Raw genomic sequence first — 7,312 nt, forward strand, 5'->3', positions numbered from 1 at the left:
CGCATCTTATGCGTCAGAGATTAGAATCCAGCCCTGGGGGCCCGAGATGCCTTGCTCTCCAGCCAGTTCATTGACAGCAACCTAGGAATGCGTTCTGGCTTCACCATGGGTTAAAAAATTGCCCCCACCCAGGAGGTGGAGAAAGAGTTGAGTGTTTGTAGATCACAATTCAAAAAGGAGCCTGTTCTTTCATCCTCCAGTTTTTTTTTTGCAGTTCACTGCAGCTGGAGCACGTTTCCTTTGTAGCAGGCAGGAGTCAGCTGGACTGCCTTAGGGCATGCTAGCTTGAAGCCCTGACCCAAGGGAGCTCAACCTTCTAGGAAAGTTCAGAGATAAATACAACCCAACAGCACCAAGCTGACCCGCACACCCCCTCCCCATGTCCTTCTGCTGTCCTTCCTCTCATCCCAAGCTAAATGCTTGTGGGCTCCCATGTCATCTCCGTGTCACACGATGGCCCTTCTATCTGAATGATTCCTCCAACCTTCTGGTCAGTGGATGTTGCTCTTTAGCTTTTGTGTAGGTGTGTCCAGTCTTAAGTCCCCCAGCCCCCAAAGCTAGGAATGTACCCCAGTACAAAATCATCAATTAACTTAAACTATTATGGGATTACTTTACAATTTATTCTGATTACTCGACTCTCCAGTTCTCAAGGATGATCTTTGTGTATCATGTTATGTCCTCAGTGTCAGAGGTTGCACAATCCTGAAGGAGTCTATAAAGCCTCCCCTCACCCATGCACCAAACACACACACACATGTATACATTCATACATATATATCTACACTCATATGTATGTGCACTCATACATATGAGTGCAGGCCCACATATGTGCACACACATAGACACACATGGAGTTTCCTACTCACCCCTTTATGATACCAGGGTGTTCCATTCCTGTATCTGCTGCTGTTTACCCTTCTCCTTTCCTGCATATGGACTTTCCTGGTGGTAAAGCCACTTCCCGATGTCTGTAGACTCAGAAAGAACCCAGCACAGTATCAGAAGGAGTATGGCCTGCACCAAGTTTGTAGCACTTAGTGTCTGCATGCACTGAGTTCTCCTGAAGAAATAAAACAAAGAGGTACTATGCTTGGCCTTGTCAAGGATTCTTTTGGTCCTGAACATAATCAGAAAACAAAAGAAACATTCGAGAATCTCCAGATTATGTACTGGCATCTGACATCTGATCCTGGGTGCCTGGTGTTCTGCAAGTTTCTTTTTCCTGTGGGGAATTGTGGCCAGGCCTCTGAAGTCAGCAATGGGGACTTCTTATCAAATAATATCCATTTCAGCATACAACAATGAACGTAGATACTCTTCTTTAAATGCATGTGAGGTATTGAACTGAGCTTCCATAACCTGCGCGGCACAAGGGCTTTAGCTTGTCTATGGGGTGTTTGTTTCAAGGCCCCTGTGAATGTGTGAAACCATCGTGAACCCTGTGGCCTGGTGTTTTCCATCTCAGCTGAGTGCCTGCCATGTGCCAGGGCTGCCATGCTTACATGTGAAGGGTGACAGCAAAACCAGCAGAGATTTAGTTCCTGTGTTTGTTTGTGTTCTTGCTCGGTTTCACTGGTGGAAAGTTCATTCCTATTAAGGATCACAGTGACCCCAGGAAATGGTTTTCTTTCTATATTAAGAACTTTCACTTTTTAACATAAAGACAGTACTTTAGCCTTCCCCTTCCTCCCTCTCCTTTCTGTCTTTCTCCCTTCCTTTCACATATCTGAATCACCAACGTGCTATTCCTGCACTTCAGGGTTGTTATTCAAATCAAATAAGAGTCTCCTGAACACCACCTCTGTGGTTTGATACCACCTCAAGTCAATCTGATAGCCAAGGTGGCTGTTAAATGGCTAACAGGCAAGTAGTAAGCACAGTGCAGATGACCTCCACAAGGGGATGTTCCTGTCTAGGGTGAGAGGGAGGGCGATGCCACAGAATTTAATTTTGTTGCTCAGAATGGCGTACTGCTTAGCACTTATGGATTATTTATTTATGGAATTTTCCATTTAGCCTTTTCAGACCTCACCTGACCTCAGCTAACCGAACCCTTCAAAGCAAACCCACAGGTAATAGAAGGCAGCTATATCATGTAGAGGATCTCTAGCATGGCAAGCTGGCTATTCAGCAATTTCCCAACTGGCTCTGTCGACAGCTGGGACCTCACTGTCTGACCTCTTCACATCTGTATCTGCAAAGCCATCAGCTTGTCAGTTCCCTCCTACATCCTAGAGAAAACGTCACACAGTGGTGAAGCGATGGCGTCTCTCCTAGAAGGTCCTAGGACTCCTCACTATTGAAACCAAGGTGTTAAAGTTCAACCCAGTGTCTATTGAAGTGATTGCGCCCTCTATGAGCATCAAGGTCCCCTCTGGAACGCTTATGCTTTGTTGCTGTTGTTGTTGGATGCAGATGTGTTATATATTTATTATATATTATTATATCCCGTGGGTGGATCACCCCCTCATTATAGAGTGTCCCTCCCCATCTCTCCACCGTCCTCTGCTGCAGTCTGTTTTGTGGACATCTGTCCATGCCAGATCTCCTGAAGCTGCTGTCTATATGCTGGCTCTCTTTATCCCCTTAGTGTATGGCCTCTGGGCCTTGAAGTCTAAAATGTGTCTCCTGCATGCAGCGTGGTCGTGGTTTTTATCCTGTCCAACAACCTCTGCCTTTGATTGGCTCACTAGTACACTTACAGAGAGCGTTAACCGGTGTTTTGTGATGTATATCTGCCGTTTGCTTGCTGCTCTCTGTGCCATTCACTCTCTTTGTTCTTCTGTTTCTCATTTACTAATTTCTACACCACAGAGTGGGTACGTTCTCAAGTGGCCTTTTCATTTCACCAACGGTTTCCTACTTTCTTCTCGCTATCTGGTTTCCACCTCCCACGTTCTGTTACGTCAAACATCTCAGATTTAGGATCACAAACCAGACTTCCTCTGTGTGGTTTTAGCCTGGGATACCTGGCTTCTCTGCACTGACCTTTACCGGACCTGTGTGTATAGTAGTACCCACTGCAAAAGGCACTGGAGTCTAATGTAACACAGTACTTCTATATGCACAGCAGCAGCCAAGAGCTGTTAAGTATTGAAGAATCTCCCAGTGTCTAGGGGGAGAAATCATGGCATTTAATTTTTACTTAGCCCCTAAGGAGACATCCTCTGCTTGTTTTCATAGCAGGAAGACGAGAGATTAAAGGAGGGATTCACTTTGTGGTATGAAACCAATGCATGAGAAGTTGAATAGATGGGCTCTGAGGTGCCCGTGCTGAGGGTTAGCAGAAACCACACTCGGTGTGGCCAGAGGTACGTGACCTGTAGTGACGAGTGAGACCAGCAAGACGCTTTCTTTCCTGTCCTTTTCCTTGTGGTTTTAACTTTTTGTTTGTTTACTATGTATGTGTGTCTATTGCAAACTATCGGTAATCTAAAATTTGACATTTTCACGATTCTTAAGCATACAGCTCTGTAGAGGCGTCTGTTGTTGTTTGACAGCCTTTACCGCCCACCATCCACTCCAGGTCATTTCATCTTCCCAGGTGAACCTCTGGCCCCACCCATGCTACCCACTCCCCTCATCCCAGTGCTAGAGAGGACCAGTCTGATGTCTGTCTCCATGTGCTGCTTTTTGAAGATTATATGAGTGGATCCATGTTCCCTTGTCTCTAAGTGCCTGACTTGTTTCTCTTAGCACATGTCTTCAGGATCCATGGCCATGTGTCAGTCCCTTATGTTAATGTCAGCTGGCACTTGCCAGCAGCCTGGAGAGCTCCCTTTGTTATCCTCATAGAAAGCATTGGCCAGCATCAGGCGTCTCTACCTTTGGTTGTCTGGAAAAGCCTTCGTTTTTCTGCTTTAGCTTTGTTGGATCTGTGTGACTAAGACTCCTCGCCCTTGACGCTGCTTTCCCAGCTCCGGAGCCCCCTTCTTCCTCTGCTGACGGATGGGTCTACCCCTGCTCATCACCACCCCCGTTCTTCTCTTGCTGTGTTGTCCATATCTCTAAGTGTAATGGTCTTCCCTGACTGTCTTCCTGGGCTCTCTCATTCCATCTTTCCTGGAATTCGCTAAGTTTCCAGATAGGTACTAATTTTTTTTTTTGATAAATTTGGGGCGTTTAGTCATTATTTTTATTTAAATTTCTCTCCAAAGCTCTGCTTGGTTTTAGTTATTCTCTCTGTGTTTGCTTGGTTTTGTTTGTTTGGTTGGTTGGTTTGGTTTGAGGCACAGTTTCTCCGTGTAGCCCTGGTCATCCTGGAACTTGCTCTGTAGACTAGGCTGGCCTCAAACTCAGAGATCCACCTACCTCTGTTTCCTGAGTACAGAGATTAAAAGCTGGGCCATTATGTTTGGCTTCTCAGTTGTTCTTTTTTTTTTAAATCTGTTTTCCACCTATTTAATTCCTGTCAGTCAAACTTGATTATTCTTTTTTTGCTTTAGCCCAAGTTTTCTGCTGAGCTTCATGATTTCAGTAGCTCTGTTTTTAATCTCTGTGATTCCCACTTGGCTCCTTTGCATAACTTCTATATATATATTGGTATTTTCTACCTGATGTCACAGTGTCATCTAACATTATATTTTTTAAACTTTTTAACTTTTGTACTATGTGCATGTGTGTGTGTTGCACTGACATGAGTGTGCAGGTGCGTGTACCATGTACACACCATGTGGAGGCTAGAGCAGGAGGTTGGGTGTCTCTCTCTATCATCCTCCACCTTGTTGCTTTGAGACAAGATCTCTCCCTGAACTGAGCAGGTAGCAGTCCAGGGAATTCTCCAGAACAGCCTGTCTCAGCTATTTCTCACCATGTTGGGGTAACAGGCACTTGTAGCCAGGGAAGGCTTTACATGAGATTTGGGGATTTGAACTAGGGTACTCATAATTGCAATGCAATGGGGATTTAAATTCAGGACTTCATAATTGCAAGTAAGTACTTGTGCCCTCTGAGCTATCCTCCCTCCCCCACCTGGCCCTTTTCTTCGTTTTAAACCTTCCTTTCCTTCCTATTCATGGTTTCTGCCAGTTCTGCCAACACGGTTATAATTGCTAGTTTGGCATATTCCATGCTAATCTGACTTTCATGAATCCCCCCTCAAGTAGATTCTGCTGTCTGCTGGCTTTGTACCTCACCCATCCATCCTGCAGGCACTGTGCTTTCCTGTTTCTTGCTATGTTAATTACTCTTTATTGGAAGCTGGACATTTGGTTAATGTAGCAACCCTGAGTGCTGGTCCTCTCCCTTCCCACGGCTAGTGTTCCCTCAAGTCACAGATTTATTTGGCTAATTACTGGCTGTATTAATTTAAAAGAAATCTGCCCTTCCCTATGCACACTGTGTCATACTTCTGAAGCTACTCTTCGGGAGAGGGACTACTTTGGGCCTTCTAGCGACAATAGCATGGCGGGACTCTCTCTCTCCTTTGTGTGTGGCAACTAAGCCCCTTTAATTGCCTTGCTGGCTGATTGCTGGATTGTTTTCAGCAATGCCCGGGCAGCAGGAGTTACCTGATCACATTTTGGCTCCCTCGAAGGAGTTTCTGAGGTCTGTGTTTGATCCGTTCTCAGCCCTCATGAGGGTTCCTGCCAGCTGCGTCATTGCGCGCACTTGGATAAGGCAGCTCCCTGGCACCTCCTTGGCTTGCTGCTCCTGATACAGACCTGCTTCTTACAGCTGGGAGAACTGACTCGGGGCTGACTGGGGCATCATGTTGGCGGTGCCCGTGCCGTCATTTTCAAGGTTGAGCCTCCATCTGGTGTCAGCAGTCTGAGAAGAAAAGAGTCCCACCCCTTGATCTTACGTCCCTGGCCTTGGCCTAAGCCACAGGCAGCGGGGTTGAGAGGAGAAATTCTGCTGTGCACTGGTCCTAGGAGAAAGCCGTCTACCTGGGTGTTCTTGATTTGTGGGGAGGAAGGCTAATGTCTGAGCCCTCTGGGAGTTAGTGGTTCTGTGACCTTTGCCCTGTAGAGTGGCGGATTTTAGTCTGAGAGAGAGGAGGAAGCTTGTGACCTTGGTCTGATCTGGGAGCAGCAAGTCTTAGAGGTCTGGGGGAGGGAGGGTCTGGATTCTTGGTCTGAGGAGGGGCAGTTCTTGACCTGGAGAGAGAGATCTTGTGTCCTTGGCTTGAGGGAGGAAGCTTGTTCTTGGTCTGGGGAAGGGACCTTGTTGCTGATTTCAGTTGCTGGTCCAGGGGTCCTCCTCTGGGAAAAGGGCAGTCTCACAGAGTGGGGCCATTCCTCCACACTTTGCTAGGGTTTCTTGAATAGACGTTTCTTCCTTGGCTTCTCGGACTGTTCCCAAAGATTTTTAAATGGTTTTATTTCAATAGGTTTCACCAGTTCCTCTGGGGAACGTGGCCAAGGAGTTCCATACACTGTCACGCAGGAAGTCAGCAAGTGACTCACTCTGCAGACTACGCACGGGCTTGTCTCAGGGAGAAAGTCTCACTTGTGTCTCTCTGTAGCAGAAAACGCGTCCAGAGACAGGGCTGTGAAATAAGCGTCGTTTGCCATTGACTTCCTTTTCAGATGAGAGTTTACGGGGAGGAGGGTGTGGGCATCACTGCCTGCGTGGGAGGCCATGAATCTTGAAGGGAGCTGGTTGATACTGGAGTACCTCAATGAGTCGCTTATTTTATTGCGTTTTGTTTCAATTCTGACCCTTCTCTTTACCACCTAAGTTCCATTCTCATTGTTATCTGTCCCAGGTAGTTCAAACAAAAGGAGGCTTCCTGGGTGAGTATTTTGATTCATGGAAGCCTACAGCCAGACAGGAGCTCTGGGTTTGAGACAGGTGGTCTCTGATGATGGTCGCAGGCATGAGGAAATGAGGGCCAGAGAGGCGTGGCTTCTACATCGCTGCTCAGTGGTGAGGTACAGGAAAGAGAAAGCAGGTCCCCTCCTCTCTCAGGCCTTTGTGCATCAGTCTGGGAGGCTGAAGGGCAGCTTTAGAATTTCTATCCCAATGTCCCCACAGAGCCCTGCTTTGAACATTTGGTCCCCAGCTGCTCGTGCTATTTTGGGAGACTGTGGGGACTTTGGGAGGTGAAGCCTAGAAGATGTAGGTGACTGGCAGAGGTTTCAAGGGTGTAATATGCCTGCTCCCTTCCTGTCTGCCAGCCATTGAAAAAAAACGCCCCCCCCCACCTGTTCTCCCGCCTCTGCGATGCCCTGCCTAAGCACAGAGGCTGAGTGGCTATAGACTGAGCCCTGAGAAACTGTGAGCCCACATAAATCATTCCTCCCTTTAAGCCCTTGTCCTGTTTGATCGCAGCAATGAGACTTACATAGACAATAAATTCATTTGC

This window comes from Arvicola amphibius, chromosome 8, assembly GCF_903992535.2.
Source record: "Arvicola amphibius chromosome 8, mArvAmp1.2, whole genome shotgun sequence".
In the NCBI taxonomy this organism is placed as follows: Eukaryota; Metazoa; Chordata; class Mammalia; order Rodentia; family Cricetidae; genus Arvicola; species Arvicola amphibius.